The following is a 22,740-nucleotide window of genomic DNA, read 5'->3' as shown; positions in this document are numbered from 1 at the left end:
TTTAATGTTAATTTCTCTACCATAAGCCACCTCCAACGTCGTTTTAGAGAATTTGTCAGTACGTCCAACCGGCCTCACAACCGCAGACCACGTGTAACCACGACAGCCCAGGACCTCCACATCCGGCTATCTTTACCTGCGGGATGGTCTGAGACGAGCCACCCGGACAGCTGATGAAACTGTGGGTTTGCACAACCAAAGTAATTCTGCACAAACTGTCAGAAACCATCTCAGGGAAGCTCATCTGCGAGCTCGTCGTCCTCACCAGGGTCTTGACCTGACCGCAGTTTTGGTGTCTTAACCGACTTCAGTGGGCAAATGCTCATCTTCGATGGCGACTGGCACGCTGGAGAAGTGTGCTCTTCACAGATTAATCCCGGTTTCAACTGTACCGGGCAGATGGCAGACAGCGTGTATGGCGTCGTGTGGGCGAGTGATTTGCTGACGTCAGCTTTGTGAACAGAGCGCCCCATGGTGGCCGTGTGGTAAGCTGCAGACAACAAACACAATTTTATCGAACGCACAGAGATATCGTGACGAGATCCTGAGGCCCATTGTTGTGCCATCCATTGGCTGCCATCACCTCATGTTTCAGCATGATAATGCATGGCCCCATGGATCTGTACACAATTCCTGGAAGCTGAACATTTCCCCATTTCTTCTATGGCCTAAATACAATGTCAACCATTGAGCATGTTTGGGATTCTTCGCACAGCCATTGAAGAGGAGTGGGACAGCATTCAACAGGCCACAATCAACAGCCTGATCAACTCTATGTGAAGGAGATGTTTCGCGATGCATGAGACAAATGGTGGTCAAACCAGGTACTGACTGATTTTCTAATCCACGACCCTACCCTTTTTGTAAGGTATTTTTGACCAACAGATGCATATAATAATAAGCCATTTAGCAGACGCTTTTATCCAAAGCGACTTACAGTCATGTGTGCATACATTTTTACGTATGGGTGGTCCCAGGGTTTGAACCCACTACCCTGGCGTTACAAGCACCATGCTCTACCATGCTCTACCAATTGAGCTACAGACTATTTGTATTCCCAGTAATTTGAAATCCATAGATTAGGGCCTAATTAATTAATTTCAATTGACTGATTTCCTTTATATGAACTGTAACTCAGTAAAATCATTAAAATTGTTGCATGTTGCATTTATATTTTTGTTCAGTGTATTTTAAGCCTTACCCAGAAAGGAGAATTACACAAAAGCATGAAAACATAAAATCACTGGACCATAAAAAAAGAACAGGCCGTTTGAATAAAGGTTCAAATCCAGGTAATGTCACATGACTGTGCAAAACACGGGGCACCACTTAGTTAAGTTGTGATTGATTTAGATAGTGTTGATCATATGTTGATGTTACCATCTGGGTCGGGAAGTAGACCAAGAGAACAGAACAGCTCTTATCATTCTTCATTCACACTCTGAACACACACACACACACACACACACACACACACACACACACACACACACACACACACACACACACACACACACACACACTTCTCACACCCCACGTCTCAAAAGCAAAACACACACTCTGATTAACTATTAAAAGGGTTCAACCCTTCAAATCTACGTCTGTCTTACATTTTTTAGACCTCAAACCAAACTGTCAGAATAGCAGACACACTTTCATTAGTGTAGAATAAGGCTTCAAAAATAGACATATCATCTATAGAAATGTCTTGGAACCGCTAAGCCTGGCAATTTGACTGGTAAACTCATGGGTACATTCTATATTCTATTTCTATGGCTAACAACGACATATGGTTATAGTAAATATATCAGTTAAGGCCACATCCAGGTCTTAACATATATCATGCATTAATGTACAGTATACTAATATGTCTATGAAGAAGATATGTGGTGGGTTACATGGGGAGGCTGAGCCCCAACATGTTTATTTATATGAAAGAGTTCTGCTTTTTATTCAAGGTGCTCTAGTTTCAACGTACATAATATTGAAAATACCGTAATGAATTTTTTTTTTGCATTGCTTCCCAAAATAGCACCATATTCCATATATAGTAGGTCCTGGTCAAAAATGGTGCACAATATACCGTTTCTATGTTGTCCCTCTCATAAATCTATGGTCCCTGTACGATACATGTATTCTGCCCTACCAAGCAAAAGAACAGTAACCGCTCATAGAGTGAAACTGAGATAAAAATCTCTTCAAAGTTGTTTTATTGTCCAGCCAAAATGAATTGTAGTCAGAGATGTGGTTATCTGTTGTCTTACTGTGAGGTCATTTTTTATTCATATTGACCTCTGACCTCTGACATGACCTTTGACCCTAGAGGGCAGTTACTAATTTCTTGCTTGGTACACCCACTGGAATACGTTTCCATTACAATTTTTTTTGTTTGTTTACACAAACTTGTGTTAGTAACATTTTATTTGTATGTGGCTGTCAGTGTGATATAGTTTGATACTTGTATCAGCGAAGAACAGTAGATAGTACCCTGCAGCCCAAAGCTCAGTGAAACCAAGGTAACGTGAGTGATGCCAGGTGCTGCCTTTTACCTTGGTTTCACTGTAACTCTTTGCGGTTTTCTGCAAACATGACCCCCACCATTTTCTCCATAACACAACACAATGGAGGCAAGATATTTGTCCACATGATAAAGCATGTATTTCATGTATAAAACGATTCAATAACTCATTTTTTGACCCAAATGTGCAGTCACTCCTCTTTTGCTTGGTAGAGCAGTATATTCCCTAACTCAAATTGTTAGAGAAAATCTGTTGTTTTTTGCAATAAAACATTTCAACCCTAGAGCCACATGTATTTGTTATTTAATACCTTAAATATGATATGTCTTCTTAAGGTATACTGTATATCCTGCATGCTAATGTTTAGAATAGTCCGGTTTCCCTGATGATGTACCAACTCAGTGGCCTTGTGGTTAAGTGTCCACCCTGAGATTGGAAGGTTGGGAGTTCGATCCCAGGCTGATTCACACCAAAGACTATAAAAATGGAACCTGATGTGTCTCTCCAAATCAAATATTATTGGTCACATGCGTTGAATACAACAGATGTAGAATTTACCGTGAAATGCTTAATTCCAAGCCCATTGCCAACAATGCAGAGCTAGAAAAAAAGAAAAATATTTGCCAAAAAAAGGAAATGGTAACACAATAACTTGGCTATATACAAGGAGTACCAGTACCAAGTCAATGTGCAGAGGAACAAGGTAGTTGAGGTCTCTGCTTGGCACTCAGAATTTAAGGAGATAGATCGGAGGTAAGGCCCTGCAAAAGACTAGCGTCCTGTCCAGGGGGTGTACTGGTACATCAAGCTGTCTCACTACAGAAACAGGAGATAGACTAGTGTCCTGTCCAGGGTCTGTCAGTACATCAAGCTGCCTCACTATAGAAACAGGAGATATACTAGTGTCCTGTCCAGGGGGTGTCCTGGTACATCAAGCTGTCTCACTACAGAAACAGGAGATAGACTAGTGTCCTGTCCAGGGGGTGTACTGTACATCAAGCTGCCTCACTATAGAAACAGGAGATATACTAGTGTCCTGTCCAGGGGGTGTACTGGTACATCAAGCTGTCTCACTACAGAAACAGGAGATAGACTAGTGTCCTGTCCAGGGGGTGTACTGTACATCAAGCTGTCTCACTACAGAAACAGGAGATAGACTAGTGTCCTGTCCAGGGTCTGTCAGTACATCAAGCTGCCTCACACAAGCCCAGGCTACTTACTTTAGTTATCTCATGCTGGAATGGGTCCTAGGTTGCACAATGCAATATCCCGCCAAACCAGGCTCCCTTCACCCTTGAGAAATTATAAAGTAACACATCCCTGTATAGCCACATTAATGATGTATTTGTGGCTCTCACACTTATTGGGAAGTCCATTTGATATTTCCCTGTTTTATAATTAAGAAAGGTATGTTTCTAACTAACTATTTATTTATTTGATCACATTCCCAGTGGGTCAGAAGTTTACATACACTCAATTAGTATTTGGTAGCATTGCCATTAAATTGTTTAACTTGGGTCAAACGTTTCGGGTAGCCCTCCACAAGCTTCCCACAATAAATTTGGTGAATTTTGGCCCATTCCTCCTGACAGAGCTGGTGTAACTGAGTCAGGTATGTAGGCCTCCTTGCTCGCACACGCTTTTTCAGTTCTGACGACAAACTTTCTATAGGATTGAGGTCATGGCTTTGTGATGGCCACTCCAATACCTTGACTTTGTTGTCCTTAAGCCATTTTGCCACAACTTTGGAAGTATGTTTGGGGTCATTGTCCATTTGGAAGACCCATTTGCGTCCAAGCTTTAACTTCCTGACTGATGTCTCAAATCAATTCAAATCAAATTGTATTTGCCACATGCGCCGAATACAACAGGTGTAGACATTACAGTGAAATGCTTACTTACAAGCCCTTAACCAACAATGCATGTTTTAAATATTTTTTTTCATGTATTTTTTAAGTGTTAAGTAAAAAAAATAAAAGCAAATAACTAAAGAGCAGCAGTAAAATAAAATAACAGTAGGGAGGCTATATACAGGGGGTACCGGTGCAGAGTCAATGTGCGGGGGCATCGGCTAGTTGAAGTAATATGTACATGTGGGTAGAGTTAAAGTGACTATGCATAAATAATAAACAGAGTAGCAGCAGCGTAAATGAGGGGGCAGTGCAAATAGTCTGGGTAGCATTATTAGCTGTTCAGGAGTCTTATGGCTTGGGGGTTGAAGCTGTTGAGAAGCCTTTTGGACCTAGACTTGAGATGTTGCTTCAATATATCCACATAATTTTCCTTCCTCATGATGCCATCTACTTTGTGAAGTGTACCAGTCCCTCCTGCAGCAAAGCACCCCCACAGCATGATGCTGCCACCCCCGTGCATCACTCTTGGGATGGTGTTCTTCGGCTTGCAAGCGTCCCCTTTTTTCTCCAAACATAACGATGGTCATTATGGCCAAACAGATATATTTTTAATTCATCAGACCAGAGGACATTTCTTCAAAAAGTACAATCTTTGTCCCCATGTGCAGTTGTAAACCGTAGTCTGGCTTTTTAATGGCGGTTTTGGAGCAGTGGCTTCTTCCTTGCTGAGTGGCCTTTCAGGTTATGTCGATATAGGACTCGTTTTACTATGGATATAGATACTTTTGTACCTGTTTCCTCTAGCATCTTCACAAGGTCCTTTGCTGTTGTTCTGGGATTGATTTGCACTTTTCACACCAAAGTACGTTCATCTCTAGACAGAACGCGTCTCCTTCCTGAGCGGTATGACGGCTGCGTGATCCCATGGTGTTTATACTTGCGCACTATTGTTTGTACAGATGAACGTGGTACCTCCAGACTTTTGGAAATTGCTCCCAAGGATTACTTTTTTTCCCTGAGGTCTTGGCTGATTTCTTTTGATTTTCCCATAATGTCAAGCAAAGAGGCACTGAGTTTGAAGGTAGGCCTTGAAATACATCCACAGGTACACCTCCAATTGACTCAAATGATGTCAATTATCCTATCAGAAGCTTCTAAAGCCATGACATCATTTTCTGGAATTTTCCAAGCTGTTTAAAGGCACAGTCAACTTAGTGTACAAAAAAAATAAAAAATAAAAAAGTACAACTTCTGACCCACTGGAATTGTGATACAGTGAATTATAAGTGAAATAATCTGTCTGTAAACAATTGTTGGGAAAAATTACTTGTGTCATGCACAAAGTAGATGTCCTAACCGACTTGCCAAAACTATAGTTTGTTAACAAGAAATTTGTGGAGTGGTTGAAAAACGAATTTTAATGAGTGTATGTAAACTTCCGACTTCAACTGTAGGTAATAGGATGCCATTTGGGGCAATACAACCATACAAAACATGTGTTACATTTATAAATTAACAGTTTTATTGTCACTTACAATGGTTCAGTGAAATGTGTCGTTTACTACTGGCTACTGCTGTAGCACCAGGTTTGGTGAAAACCAACTATTCTAAACGACTTTAGCGCCTGTTGGACCGGTGGGAAATGGGTTAAACAGTCAATAGAACTTGTTAGGGTGTTATTGTAAACTAGGGAGAAGAGAATGCATACCTCAAGGTCCATACAGCCACTGAGACAAACTGACCCACAGGACTATATGTTAAACCGCTTAGTTAGGGATAAGAGGGGGGGGATTGAGAGAGAGAGAGAGAGAGAGAGAGAGAGAGAGAGAGAACTAACTAACTTCTGGCTGCTTTCCTGATGTCTGGAACCAGGGGCTCATCTCCCCTATCCACAAAAGTGGAGACAAATCAGACCCCAATAATTACAGGGGAATATGCGTAAACAGCAGCTTGGGAAAGGTTTTCTGTAGCATTTTGAAATCAGGAATTGTCTTCTCCCCAACCATCGCACTACTGACCAATAAACACGTCCACCAAAAAAAGAGGGCAAAATCATTGCTTGCTTTATTGACTTTAAAAAAGCATTAGATTCTATTTGGCTCAAAGGTCTATTCTTCAAAATTCTCCAAAGTGGGCTTGGTGGTAAAGTGTATGACTTAATAAAATGTATGTACACAGAAAACAAGTGTGCAATAAAAATCAAAAACCAAAGAACATAATTATTTTCGCAACGTCGAGGTGTGAGACAAGGCTGCAGTTTGAGTACAAACCTTTTCAACATTTATAAAAATGAATTAGCAGACCCGAGTGGCGCAGTGGTCTAAGGCACTGCATCGCAGTGCTAGCTGTGCCACTAGAGATCCTGGTTCGAATCCAGGCTCTGTCGTAGCCGGCCGCGACCGGGAGACCCATGGGGCGGCGCACAATTGGTCCAGGGTAGGGGAGGGAATGGCCGGCAGGGATGTAGCTCAGTTGGTAGAGCATGGTGTTTGCAACGCCAGGGTTGTGGGTTCGATTCCCAAGGGGGGCAAAAATAAAAAATAATGTATGCACTCACTTAACTGTAAGTCGCTCTGGATAAGAGCGTCTGCTAAATGACTAAAATGTAAATGTAAGCAGACATGTTGGACAATTCTGCAGTCCCATGACTCACACTATTTGACACAGAGGTAAATACCTGCTATATGCTGATGATTTGGTTCTTCAATCACCAACCAAAGAAGGTCTTCAACAGAACCTTAACATTCTAGAGAAATATTGCCATAATTGGGCCCTGGCAGTAAAAAAACAAATAATGAAAATCATGATTTTCCAGAAGAAACCCAGATGTCAGAAACACAAATACAAATTTTTAACTTTAATACGGCAGTGAATGCACTCATAGAAAAAGCATGCAGAGCATTGTACGCAATAAAAAATAAATTACTCAAAATCAACATCCCAATTAGAATTTGGACCAAAATATTTGACAGCGTAATCCTACCAATTGCTCTTTACAGAAGTGAGGTTTGGGGCCCACTCAATAAACTGGACTTTAACATGTGGGACAAACAAAGAAAGTCCAAAGAAATACACCAACTAATGTAGGGCTTTCCAGTGGAAACGAAAATGAAAGTACAAAAAAAATCATTACAATTTTGGCTACAATTTAAAGCAATTCAAACCTAAGAGCTGACCCCAGAAAAGAGCCCTCTCAGTCAACTGGTGTTGGACCAAACCAACAAAGCTGACACCAGCACTGCTTCAAAATAAATAATTCAAATAAACAAAATCATGAACCAATAATAGGACTCATATTTACCAAATTGGAAAAACGAAACAAAATCCCAAATCCGACTAAATTGCTATTTGGCACTAAACAGAGAATATTGATTGGCTGATTATCTCTACTCTGTCAGAGATATGAAGCAGAGACTGATCCTTATCAAGTACAGGCTGAGTGACCACCAATTGGCAATAGAAACCGGCAGACATAAAAAGACATGGCTACCCAAAGAGGAGCGTATATGTGGTCACTGCACGACAGGGGAGGTAGAAACAGAGATGCACTTTCTCCTTTACTGTGATAAATATTCCTCAACAAGAGATTCATTATTCAAAGAAATTACTACATTTATTCCAAATTTTAACTTATTAAACCCAGAGGAAAAACAAGAAATCGTCATGGGCAAGGGGCAATGGCTCCTCTTGCAGCCAAATATGCATTAGCCTGCCATAGCCTGAGGGACACTGAATAATAACATATGCATAGTAAACAGTAACTTACTTATTATTAGCATTATTGTTTTGACTATTATTAGTGGTAATATTTGTATTACTATTATTGTTATTATTATTGTTATTATTGTTGTGATTATTATTCTAAATAGTAGTGGTACGTAGGGGTGATGGTAATGATAGCAGTTTAGTGATGGTGGTGGTAGTAGTAGTAGTAATGATGATGGTAGTAGGGGTGATGGTAATGATAGCAGTTTAATGATGGTGGTGGTAGTAGTAGTAGTAATGATGATGGTAGTAGGGGTGATGGTAATGATAGCAGTTTAATGATGGTGGTGGTAGTAGTAGTAGTAATGATGATGGTAGTAGGGGTGATGGTAATGATAGCAGTTTAATGATGGTGGTGGTAGTAGTAGTAGTAATGATGATGGTAGTAGGGGTGATGGTAATGATAGCAGTTTAATGATGGTGGTGGTAGTAGTAGTAATGATGATGGTAGTAGGGGTGATGGTAATGATAGCAGTTTAATGATGGTGGTGGTAGTAGTAGTAATGATGATGGTAGTAGGGGTGATGGTAATGATAGCAGTTTAATGATGGTGGTGGTAGTAGTAGTAATGATGATGGTAGTAGGGGTGATGGTAATGATAGCAGTTTAATGATGGTGGTGGTAGTAGTAGTAGTAATGATGATGGTAGTAGGGGTGATGGTAATGATAGCAGTTTAATGATGGTAGTAGTAGTAGTAGTAATGATGATGGTAGTAGGGGTGATGGTAATGATAGCAGTTTAATGATGGTGGTGGTAGTAGTAGTAGTAATGATGATGGTAGTAGGGGTGATGGTAATGATAGCAGTTTAATGATGGTGGTGGTAGTAGTAGTAGTAATGATGATGGTAGTAGGGGTGATGGTAATGATATCAGTTTAATGATGGTGGTGGTAGTAGTAGTAGTAATGATGATGGTAGTAGGGGTGATGGTAATGATATCAGTTTAATGATGGTGGTGGTAGTAGTAGTAATGATGATGGTAGTAGGGGTGATGGTAATGATAGCAGTTTAATGATGGTGGTAGTAGTAATAGTAATGATGATGGTAGTAGGGGTGATGGTAATGATGGCAGTTTAATGATGGTGGTGGTGGTAGTAGTAGTAATGATGATGGTAGTAGGGGTGATGGTAATGATAGCAGTTTAATGATGGTGGTGGTAGTAGTAGTAGTAATGATGATGGTAGTAGGGGTGATGGTAATGATAGCAGTTTAGTGATGGTGATGGTAGTAGTAGTAATGATGATGGTAGTAGGGGTGATGGTAATGATAGCAGTTTAATGATGGTGGTAGTAGTAGTAGTAATGATGATGGTAGTAGGGGTGATGGTAATGATATCAGTTTAATGATGGTGGTGGTAGTAGTAGTAGTAATGATGATGGTAGTAGGGGTGATGGTAATGATATCAGTTTAATGATGGTGGTGGTAGTAGTAGTAGTAGTAGTAGTAGTAGTAGTAATGATGATGGTAGTAGGGGTGATGGTAATGATAGCAGTTTAATGGTGGTGGTGGTAGTGGTAGTAATGATGATGGTAGTAGGGGTGATGGTAATGATAGCAGTTTAATGATGGTGGTGGTAGTAGTAGTAGTAATGATGATGGTAGTAGGGGTGATGGTAATGATAGCAGTTTAATGATGGTGGTGGTAGTAGTAGTAGTAATGATGATGGTAGTAGGGGTGATGGTAATGATATCAGTTTAATGATGGTGGTGGTAGTAGTAGTAGTAATGATGATGGTAGTAGGGGTGATGGTAATGATATCAGTTTAATGATGGTGGTGGTAGTAGTAGTAGTAATGATGATGGTAGTAGGGGTGATGGTAATGATAGCAGTTTAATGATGGTGGTAGTAGTAGTAATGATGATGGTAGTAGGGGTGATGGTAATGATAGCAGTTTAATGGTGGTGGTGGTAGTGGTAGTAATGATGATGGTAGTAGGGGTGATGGTAGAGCAGGAGTAGTGGTAGTAATGATGATGGTAGTAGGGGTGATGGTAATGGTATCAGTTGAATGATGGCGGTAGTAGTAGTAGTAATGATGATGGTAGTAGGGGTGATGGTAATGGTATCAGTTGAATGATGGCGGTAGTAGTAGTAGTAATGATGATGGTAGTAGGGGTGATGGTAATGATAGCAGTTTAATGATGGTGGTAGTAGTAGTAGTAATGATGATGGTAGTAGGGGTGATGGTAATGATAGCAGTTTAATGATGGTGGTGGTAGTAGTAGTGGTAATGATGATGGTAGTAGGGGTGATGGTAATGATAGCAGTTTAATGATGGTGGTGGTAGTAGTAGTAGTAATGATGATGGTAGTAGGGGTGATGGTAATGATAACAGTTTAATGATGGTGGTGGTGGTAGTAGTAGTAATGATGATGGTAGTAGGGGTGATGGTAATGATATCAGTTTAGTGATGGTGGTGGTAGTAGTAGTAGTAATGATGATGGTAGTTGTAGTACTGATGTAATGGTGAGGATGACAGTTAGTTAGTTATAGTTTCATTTTCCATGTTTAGCCTTTTATATTTATCATATTTCAACTATTTACTGTTACCATTTTATTGTTGTTATTGTTTTAATTTTAAATTGTATTATTATTTACTACCATTGGTTCAGGACTGGTCCTAGATCAGTGGTTAGGTTAGTATCTAATGGTTCAGGTTATTTGTTATTCCTAATTATTTTATTACAAAGTATATTATATTATATTATATTATATTATTGTATATTGTGTACATTGTTGCTTTGGCAATATTGAAGCAATGTTTTTCATGCCAATAAAGCAGCTTGAATTTGAATTTGAGGGAGGGGATGAAAGCAGGTCTGTCTGTGGGCTGTCACTGGTGTTTTCAGACTGTCATTAGGAGTAACTGAGACCATAAATAACCTGCTCAGCTCTCCTGTCTGTCTCTGGTCAGCACTCAGGACTAGGCAGGACTCTCTCAGGGATATAGTCAACATGTGGTCCAACAGGACTCTCTCAGGGATATAGTCAACATGTGGTCCAACAGGACTCTCTCAGGGATATAGTCAACATGTGGTCCAACAGGACTATGTCAGGGATATAGTCTACATGTGGTCCAACAGGACTCTGTCAGGGATATGGTCTACGTGTGGTCCAACAGGATCCCGTGTTGGATCCCGTGTCTCTTTTAATTTATTCCCTTATTTATTTGTTTTAACGTCTCTTAGCTCTACTCAGATCAAAGTGATTCAGTTGAGATGGTCACTGAGGTGAAGTATTACACTTACACACACACACACACACAATCTCACACACACTCACACACACATATTTTGGTGCCAGTAGTAATGTCTGTATTCCTTCTCATACCTTTACTTTGGCAAATGAACTTAACATAAAAAGTAAACAGGCGACAGACAGAGTAGCCACTTTGGAGGAGAAATGATCAAGTGTTTTCTGAGCAACAAGGTGACTCATCATTCTAGAGTTATTTTAGCTCTTTATGCTTTTTAAACATGAACCTCTCCTCTGGCAAATAAGACATTATTTAGAATATCCATTCCTCACAAACAGGCTTTTCTTTTGACCAGTGAAACAGTCTTGACTATGTCTCAAACGTTGATCCTGCAGTAGGTTAATTTGAGCTGGATAGGCCAGTATGTGTATGTGTGTGTGTGTGTGTGTGTGTGTGTGTGTGTGTGTGTGTGTGTGTGTGTGTGTATGCTTTTTGCATACATGCATGTTTGTGTGTATGTGCGCACGTGTGTGTGTGTGTGTGTGTGTGTGTGTGTGTGTGTGTGTGTGTTTCAATATCAAGGTGTTATGTCTCCTGGAAATATTCATTTTCTCTAGCACCTTGAAAAACTTCCACTGCTCTGACAAAAGTTTGGCTGTGAGGTTCCAGCACAGCATGGGGTAAACCACAGCTTTTCCACACTCCACAACAATGGTGTGTTTAAAATATCTAGTAAAGTTTATATTTTCCATGACAACGTTCTGGAACATGGGGGTGCGCAAAAAACTTTGACGCAGTGTAGAATTAGAATTTCAAGAACAACAATAAAAAATACTTTTACGACCTGCTGCAGTCATTCCCTTGTGAAAAGGCATTGTCAATGCAAGATCATGTTGTTCAAAGTGGCTAGAGAGGTCTCCATAATGAGAGAGAGAAATAATAATACAGAAAATATCAGCCTATATAATTCAATCAAACCCTATTTGCTTAAGTTGCATCCCATGAATGAGAGGAAAGAAACTGCTATAGGAAACTTTTTGAATGGACATTACTTAATTTTTTATTCACTAACAAGTTTCCATCCACAGTTTTTATATGAGTAAAGTCATACTGCATTCAAAAAACTGTGATGGAAACAGGACGTTTCGGTAAAATTTCTAATTATATCGACAGACAATTTGTTAATGTAATCCAAAAAGTTATACATTTGAATCATCTGTCCATAGAACATTCTTCCAAGACTCTTGATGATCATCCAGGTGTGTCCAGGTGCTTTTTGGCAAACTTTTTTACGGCATGGGTCCCATTATTCCTGGTGAAATTATTCCACCTCAACTAGCCGGTGCCCCCGCACATTGACTCTGCACCGTTACCCCCCTGTATATATAGCCTCCCTACTGTCACTTTATTTTACTTCTGCTCTTTGTTTTTCTCAACACTTTTTTTTTGTTGTTGTTTTATTCTTACTTTTTTTGTTTAAAATAAACGCACTGTTGGTTAAGGGCTGTAAGTAAGCATTTCACTGTAATGTCTGCACTTGTTGTATTCGGCGCATGTGACCAATAAAATTTGATTTGATTTGATTTGATTTGAAAACCAAACACTGCATTCCACAGTAAGAACATCATACCAAAGGTCAAGCATGGTGGTGGTGGTGTGATGGTTTGGGGATGCTTTGCTGCCTCAGGACCTGGACGACTTGCCTTAATAGAAGGAACCATGAATTCTGCTCTGTATCAGAGAATTCTACAGGAAAATGTCAGACCATCCGTCTGTGAGCTGAAGCTGAAGCGCAGCTGGGTCATGCAGCAAGACAAATGATCCAAAACACACAATCAAGTCTACATGAAAAATGGCTAAAAAGCAACACATTTGAAGTTTTGGAATGGCCTACTCAAAGTCCAGACCTAATTCCAATTGAGATGTTGTGGCAGGACTTGAAATATCATGCTTGAAAATCCACAAATGTTGCTGAGTTAAAGCAGTTCTCCAGACTCTTGGAAGAATGTTCTATGGACAGATGATTCAAATATACAGTGGGGAGAACAAGTATTTGATACATTGCCGATTTTGCAGGTTTTCCTACTTACAAAGCATGTAGAGGTCTGTAATTTTTTATCATAGGTACACTTCAACTGTGAGAGACGGAATCTAAAACAAAAATCCAGAAAATCACATTGTATGATTTTTAAGTAATTCATTTGCATTTTATTGCATGACATAAGTATTTGATCACCTACCAACCACTAAGAATTCCGGCTCTCACAGACCTGTTAGTTTTTCTTTCAGAAGCCCTCCTGTTCTCCACTCATTACCTGTATTAACTGCACCTGTTTGAACTCGTTACCTGTATAAAAGACATCTGTCCACACACTCTATGTACACTACATCATCACACGTAGCCTTTTAATCTGGAACAAGTCAATGTGATGTAAACATATTTTTAAATGCAGATTTTAGACCATTCGCAAGAAAATATATTCACCAAACTTCTGGCTTGCACAGGTGGTGGTCTCCTAAATTCACAGTAGTATGTATAATATAATATATAATAATATAATATATAATACTAATATACAGTGGGGAAAAAAAGTATTTAGTCAGCCACCAATTGTGCAAGTTCTCCCACTTAAAAAGATGAGAGAGGCCTGTAATTTTCATCATAGGTACACGTCAACTATGACAGACAAAATGAGAAATACAAATCCAGAAAATCACTTTGTAGGATTTTTAATGAATTTATTGGCAAATGATGGTGGAAAATAAGTATTTGGTCAATAACAAAAGTTTCTCAATACTTTGTTATATACCCTTTGTTGGCAATGACACAGGTCAAACGTTTTCTGTAAGTCTTCACAAGGTTTTCACACACTGTTGCTTGTATTTTGGCCCATTCCTCCATGCAGATCTCCTCTAGAGCAGTGATGTTTTGGGGCTGTCGCTGGGCAACACAGACTTTCAACTCCCTCCAAAGATTTTCTATGGGGTTGAGATCTGGAGACTGGCTAGGCCACTCCAGGACCTTGAAATGCTTCTTACGAAGCCACTCCTTCGTTGCCCGGGCGGTGTGTTTGGGATCATTGTCATGCTGAAAGACCCAGCCACGTTTCATCTTCAATGCCCTTGCTGATGGAAGGAGGTTTTCACTCAAAATCTCACGATACATGGCCCCATTCATTCTTTCCTTTACACGGATCAGTCGTCCTGGTCCCTTTGCAGAAAAAACAGCCCAAAAGCATGATGTTTCCACCCCCATGCTTCACAGTAGGTATGGTGTTCTTTGGATGCAACTCAGCATTCTTTGTCCTCCAAACATGACGAAGTTGAGTTTTTACCAAAAAGTTATATTTTGGTTTCATCTGACCATATGACATTCTCCCAATCCTCTTCTGGATCATCCAAATGCACTTCAGACGGGCCTGGACATGTACTGGCTTAAGCAGGGGGACACTTCTCGCACTGCAGGATTTGAGTCCCTGGCGGCGTAGTGTGTTACTGATGGTAGGCTTTGTTACTTTGGTCCCAGCTCTCTGCAGGTCATGCACTAGGTCCCCCCCGTGTGTTTCTGGGATTTTTGCTCACCGTTCTTGTGATCATTTTGACCCCACGGGGTGAGATCTTGCGTGGAGCCCCGGATTGAGGGAGATTATCAGTGGTCTTGTATGTCTTCCATTTCCTAATAATTGCTCCCACAGTTGATTTCTTCAAACCAAGCTGCTTACCTATTGCAGATTCAGTCTTCCCAGCCTGGTGCAAGTCTACAATTTTGTTTCTGGTGTCCTTTGACAGCTCTTTGGTCTTGGCCATTGTGGAGTTTGGAGTGTGACTGTTTGAGGTTGTGGACAGGTGTCTTTTATACTGATAACAAGTTCAAACAGGTGCCATTAATACAGGTAACGAGTGGAGGACAGAGGAGCCTCTTAAAGAAGAAGTTACAGGTCTGTGAGAGCCAGAAATCTTGCTTGTTTGTAGGTGACCAAATACTTATTTTCCACCATAATTTGCAAATAAATTCATTAAAAATCCTACAATGGGATTTTCTGGATTTTTTTTTCTCAATTTGTCTGTCATAGTTGACGTGTACCTATGATGAAAATTACAGGCCTCTCTCATCTTTTTAAGTGGGAGAACTTGCACAATTGGTGGCTGACTAAATACTTTTTTTCCCCACTGTATAGGCTAGCATGCACATTGTGGATTAAATAGCCCAGCCTATGAATTGACTTCTAATTTACACATCTCTGTCTTCACTGTTCCCTTCTAGCACAAATCATGCATCTCCGTTGAACCAGTAGCTCAATGCGTATCCCAGAAGGAGCAACGTACAGTACCAGTCAAAAGTTTGGACACACTTACTCATTCCAGGGTTTTTCTTTATTTTTACTATTTTCTACGTTGCAGAATAATAGTGAAGAAATCAAAACTATGAAATAACACATATGGAATCATGTAGTAACCAAAAAAGTGTTAAACAAATCAAAATATATTTTATATTTGAGATTCTTCAAATAGCCACCCTTTGCCTTGATGACAGCTTTGCACACTCTTGGCATTCTCTCAACCAGATTCATGAGGTAGTCACCAGGAATGCATTTCAATTAGCAGGTGTGCCTTCTTAAAAGTTAATTTGTGGAATTTCGTTCCTTCTTAATGCGTTTGAGCCAATCAGTTGTGTTGTGACAAGGTAGGTGGGATTGACAGAAGATAGCCCTATTTGGTAAAAGACCAAGTCCACATTATGGCAAGTACAGCTCAAATAAGCAAAGAGAAACAACAGTCCATCTTTACTTTATCACTTGAAGGTCAGTCAATACGGAACATTTCAAGAACTTTGAAAGTTTCTTCAAGTGCGGCAGCAAAAACCATCAAGCACTATGATGAAACTGGCTCTCATGAGGACCACCACATGGAAGACCCAGAATTACCTCTGCTGCAGAGGATACGTTCATTAAAGTTTCCAGCCTCAGAAAATGCAGCCCAAATAAATGCTTCACATATTTGAAGTAACAGACACATCTCAACATCAACTGTTCAGAGGAGACTGTGTGAATCAGGCCTTCATGGTCTAATTTACATTTACATTTACATTTTAGTCATTTAGCAGACGCTCTTCTCCAAAGCGACTTACAGTTAGTGCATACATTATTCCCCCCATGGGAATCAAACCCACAACCCTGGCGTTGCAAACGCCATGCTCTACCAACTGAGCTACCAACTGCTCAGTTGCTGCAAAGAAACCATTACTAAAGGACACCAATAAGAAGAAGAGACCTGCATGGGCAAAGAAACACAAGCAATGGACATTAGACCGGTGGAAATCTGTCCTTTGGTCTTATGAGTCCAAATTTGAGATATTTGGTTCCAACCGCCGTGTCTTTGTGAGACGCAGAGTAGGTGAACGGATGATCTCCGCATGTGTGGTTCCCACCGTAAGTGCAAACCAGCATGGCTACCACAACATTCTGCAGCGATACGCCACCCATCTGGTTTGCGCTTAGTGGGACTATCATTTGTTTTTCAACAGGACAATGAACCAAAACACACCTTGGACCGCAGAGTGAAGGGAAAACAGCCAACAAGTGCTCAGCATATGTGGGAACATCTTCAAGACTGTTGAGAGAATTATTCCTCATTAAGCTGGTTGAGAGAATGCCAAGAGTTTGCAAAGCTGTCATCAAGGCAAAGGGTGGCAATTTGATGAATCGAAATATAAAATATGTTTTTATTTGTTTAACACTTTTATGGTTACTACATGATTCCATATGTGTTATTCCATAGTTTGGATGTGTTCACTATTATTCTACAGTGTAGAAAATAGTAAAAATAAAGAAAAACCTTTGAATGAGTAGGTGTGTCCAAACTTTTGACTGGTACTTTATATATATATATATATTTTTTAGTAGACACTCTTATCCAGAGCGACTTACAGTTCGTGCATACATTATTTTTGTATATATATGTTTTTTTTTCATACTGGCCCCCCGTGGGAATCGAACCCACAACCCTGGCGTTGCAAACAACATTCCCTCCCCTACCCTGGGCCAAATGTGCGACGCCCCATGGGTCTCCCGGTCGCGGCCGGCTACGACAGAGCCTGGATTCGAACCAGGATCTCTAGTGGCACAGCTTAGACCACTGCGCCACTCGGGAGACTATATATATATATATATATATATTCGAGGAAAGAAGCACCTTACTCATGCTTTCTGGATATAAAATAGGCTGCAGTTTTCACACAGTGAACTGGCAGGGAAGTTTGAATGGCGACAGCTTTTCTGGTGTGATGTGATCACATTGGCTGTAAAGAGGAATCCCATGTTGTCCTCGCACCCAATGTTTACGTTTTCAGTGAAATGTAAAAAGTCACAAAGCCCAATGTTAGAATGTTTCCAATCAAATTAATAAATCATTTCAGTCACAAACCCCACCTATTTCTACAATTTCCCTTCCTTAAATTAAGACCAAAGCAAATGTTTGTTTTAATGAATTTTTACGACGTAACCACTTTGTGGCTGTGGTAACTAATGACAACAGCTGAACAGAGATGGCAACCTAAGCACCATAATCACTAAATCCTGGTGCAAAATACGGAGTTTCCTGTATTGTACACTGTACAGAAAGCGTATGTTGTCAACCTCTCAAACTTGGCCACTACATTCCAGATGGTTAAACGCAGAAGGCTTTAACAGATCAAAGACCCTTTTTCTGCTTACCGTTCCAACACAAATAAATTAGAACCATAATAAATGAGTCTGTTGCTGCGCCACAAAAGAAGGATTCTTTGTTCTGCTGAAATAAAGAAAATAAAAAGTATTGCTCCTGAGCTGAAAAATGGTTTCCTTTGCAGCATAATCAGTTGAGTGTTGCTGGAAACATCTGGAAAGTTGTTCAGGTTCTGCAGATGAAACTCAACTCACATGCCTGCTAGGGTAATTAGCATTGGTAACACACAGAGGGACTTTCTCTTTCTCTCTCTCTGTCTCTGGCACACACAGACATGTGTATTACAACACGTTATGTTCATAACACATTCATGTCAAATTCCAAATAAGCGTGTTATCACCAAGCACGCACGTCACAAAGTTTAACGCCTTAACATTGACCCACGTAAGACAGACACACACACACACACACACAGAGAGAGAGCCATGACACATTTGTTCCTCTGGATTGTGTTGGAATTAAAGTAGAATTTTTGGCTGGCTGGCCGGCTGGATGTCAGGAAAACATTAGATGGTCACCACATGGTTGGGCTTCTTAAAACAAGCAACCTGGAATACCTACAGCACAGTCTCCGGACACAGCAGTCACACCTGGGTTCAAACACTATTCAAACTTTTTCAAACATTTTGATTGTTTGTTTGTTTGTTTGAGTCTTGTCTGGTATTCCAGAAAAGGGTGGGGTTTGCACTTTGGGGACTATTCCATTGGTTCATTAATGAAGCGAGTTAAGCTTAATCAATTAAATGGTAACGAATAGTATTTGAACCCAGGCGGAAGAAGCAGGGGAAGCTGCAGAGTGGAAAGGAGGAGGAGAGAGGAGGAGACTACAGTACAGGGGAGGAGAGAGGAGGAGACTAGAGTACAGGGGAGGAGAGAGGAGGAGGAGACTACATTACAGGAGAGGAGAGGAGAGGAGGAGACGACATTACAGGAGAGGAGAGGAGGAGACTACAGTACAGGGGAGGAGAGAGGAAGAGGAGACGACAGTACAGGAGAGGAGAGGAGGAGGAGACGACATTACAGGAGAGGAGAGGAGGAGACTACAGTACAGGGGAGGAGAGGAGAGGAGGAGACTACAGTACAGGGGAGGAGAGGAGAGGAGGAGACTACAGTACAGGGGAGGAGAGGAGGAGACGACAGTACAGGGGAGGAGAGAGGAGGAGGAGACGACAGTACAGGGGAGGAGAGAGGAGGAGGAGACGACAGTACAGGGGAGGAGAGAGGAGGAGACTACAGTACAGGGGAGGAGAGAGGAGGAGACTACAGTACAGGGGAGGAGAGAGGAGGAGACTACAGTACAGGGGAGGAGAAAGGAGGCTACAATACAGGGGAGGAGAGAGGAGGCTACAATACAGGGGAGGAGAGAGGAGGAGACTACAGTACAGGGGAGGAGAGAGGAGGAGACTACAGTACAGGGGAGGAGAGAGGAGGAGACTACAGTACAGGGGAGGAGAGAGGAGGAGACTACAGTACAGGGGAGGAGAGAGGAGGAGGAGACGACAGTACAGGGGAGGAGAGGAGGAGACGACATTACAGGAGAGGAGAGGAGGAGACTACAGTACAGGGGAGGAGAGAGGAGGAGGAGACGACAGTAGAGGAGAGGAGAGGAGAGAGGAGGAGACGACAATACAGGAGAGGAGAGAGGAAAAGACTACAGTACAGGGGAGGAGAGGAGGAGGAGACGACAGTACAGGGGAGGAGAGAGGAGGAGGAGACGACAGTACAGGAGAGGAGAGGAGAGAGGAGGAGACGACAGTACAGGGGAGGAGAGAGGAGGAGGAGACGACAGTACAGGGGAGGAGAGAGGAGGAGGAGACGACATTACAGGAGAGGAGAGGAGGAGACTACAGTACAGGGGAGGAGAGAGGAGGAGGCTACAATACAGGAGAGGAGAGAGGAGGAGGAGACGACAGTACAGGAGAGGAGAGAGGAGGAGACTACAGTACAGGGGAGGAGAGAGGAGGAGGAGACGACATTACAGGAGAGGAGAGGAGGAGACGACAGTACAGGGGAGGAGAGAGGAGGAGGAGACGACAGTACAAGAGAGGAGAGGAGGAGGCTACAGTACAGGGGAAGATAGAGGAGACGACATTACAGGAGAGGAGAGAGGAGGAGACTACAGTACAGGGGAGGAGAGAGGAGGAGGAGACGACATTACAGGAGAGGAGAGGAGGAGACTACAGTACAGGGGAGGAGAGAGGAGGAGGAGACGACAGTACAGGGGAGGAGAGAGGAGGAGGAGACGACAGTACAGGAGAGGAGAGAGGAGGAGACTACAGTGCAGGGGAGGAGAGAGGAGGAGGAGACAACATTACAAGAGAGGAGAGGAGGAGACGACAGTACAGGGGAGGAGAGGGGAGGAGGAGACGACAGTACAGTGGAGGAGAGAGGAGGAGGAGACGACATTACAGGAGAGGAGAGGAGGAGACTACAGTACAGGGGAGGAGAGAGGAGGAGGAGACGACAGTACAGGGGAGGAGAGAGGAGGAGGAGACGACAGTACAGGAGAGGAGAGAGGAGGAGACTACAGTGCAGGGGAGGAGAGAGTAGGAGGAGACGACATTACAGGAGAGGAGAGGAGGAGACGACAGTACAGGGGAGGAGAGAGGAGGAGGAGACGACAGTACAGGGGAGGAGAGGAGAGGAGGAGACGACAGTACAGGAGAGGAGAGGAGGAGACTACAGTACAGGGGAGGAGAGAGGAGGAGGAGACGACATTACAGGAGAGGAGAGGAGAGGAGGAGACAACATTACAGGAGAGGAGAGGAGAGGAGGAGACAACAGTACAGGAGAGGAGAGAGGAGGAGACGACAGTACAGGAGAGGAGAGAGAAGGAGGAGGAGACGACAGTACAGGAGAGGAGAGGAGAGAGGAGGAGACGACAGTACAGGAGAGGAGAGGAGAGGAGGAGACGACAGTACAGGGGAGGAGAGAGGAGGCCGAGACGACATTACAGGAGAGGAGAGGAGAGGAGGAGACGACAGTACAGGAGAGGAGAGAGGAGGAGACGACAGTACAGGAGAGGAGAGAGGAGGAGGAGACGACAGTACAGGAGAGGAGAGGAGAGAGGAGGAGACGACAGTACAGGAGAGGAGAGGAGAGGAGGAGACGACAGTACAGGGGAGGAGAGAGGAGGCCGAGACGACATTACAGGAGAGGAGAGGAGGAGACTACAGTACAGGGGAGGAGAGAGGAGGAGGCTACAATACAGGAGAGGAGAGGAGGAGGCTACAGTACAGGGGAGGAGAGAGGAGGAGGAGACGACAGTACAGGGGAGGAGAGAGGAGGAGGAGACGACAGTACAGGAGAAGAGAGGAGAGAGGAGGAGACGACAGTACAGGGGAGGAGAGAGGAGGAGGAGACGACAGTACAGGAGAGGAGAGGAGAGAGGAGGAGACGACAGTACAGGGGAGGAGAGGAGGAGGAGACGACAGTACAGGGGAGGAGAGAGGAGGAGGAGACGACAGTACAGGGGAGGAGAGAGGAGGAGGAGACAACATTACAGGAGAGGAGAGGAGGAGACTACAGTACAGGGGAGGAGAGAGGAGGAGGAGACGACAGTACAGGAGAGGAGAGGAGAGGAGGAGACGACAATACAGGAGAGGAGAGAGGAGGAGAATACAGTTCAGGGGAGGAGAGGAGGAGGAGGAGACGACAGTACAGGGGAGGAGAGAGGAGGAGGAGACGACATTACAGGAGAGGAGAGGAGGAGACTACAGTACAGGGGAGGAGAGAGGAGGAGGAGACGACAGTACAGGAGAGGAGAGGAGAGAGGAGGAGACGACAGTACAGGGGAGGAGAGGAGGAGGAGACGACAGTACAGGGGAGGAGAGAGGAGGAGGAGACGACAGTACAGGGGAGGAGAGAGGAGGAGGATACGACATTAGAGGAGAGAGGAGGAGGAGACTACAGTACAGGGGAGGAGAGAGGAGGAGGAGACGACATTACAGGAGAGGAGAGAGGAGGAGGAGACGACAGTACAGGGGAGGAGAGAGGAGGAGGCTACAATACAGGAGAGGAGAGAGGAGGAGGAGACGACAGTACAGGGGAGGAGAGGAGAGGAGGAGACGACATTACAGGGGAGGAGAGAGGAGGAGGAGACGACATTACAGGAGAGGAGAGGAGGAGACTACAGTACAGGGGAGGAGAGAGGAGGAGGAGACGACAGTACAGGGGAGGAGAGAGGAGGAGGAGACAACATTACAGGAGAGGAGAGAGGAGGAGGAGACGACAGTACAGGGGAGGAGAGAGGAGGAGACTACAGTACAGGAGAGGAGAGGAGAGGAGGAGACTACAGTACAGGGGAGGAGAGAGGAGGAGGAGACGACATTACAGGAGAGGAGAGGAGGAGGCTACAGTACAGGGAGGAGAGAGGAGAAGGAGACGACAGTACAGGGGAGGAGAGAGGAGGAGGAGACGACATTACAGGAGAGGAGAGAGGAGGAGAGGAGGAGACGACAGTACAGGGGAGGAGAGGAGAGGAGGAGACGACAATACAGGAGAGGAGAGAGGAGGAGACTACAGTTCAGGGGAGGAGAGGAGGAGGAGGAGACGACATTACAGGAGAGGAGAGGAGGAGACTACAGTACAGGGGAGGAGAGAGGAGGAGGAGACGACAGTACAGGGGAGGAGAGAGGAGGAGGAGATGACATTACAGGAGAGGAGAGGAGGAGACGACAGTGCAG

This window comes from Coregonus clupeaformis, chromosome 7, assembly GCF_020615455.1.
Source record: "Coregonus clupeaformis isolate EN_2021a chromosome 7, ASM2061545v1, whole genome shotgun sequence".
Classification (NCBI taxonomy): domain Eukaryota; kingdom Metazoa; phylum Chordata; class Actinopteri; order Salmoniformes; family Salmonidae; genus Coregonus; species Coregonus clupeaformis.
Note: the sequence above shows the minus strand (reverse complement) of the source record.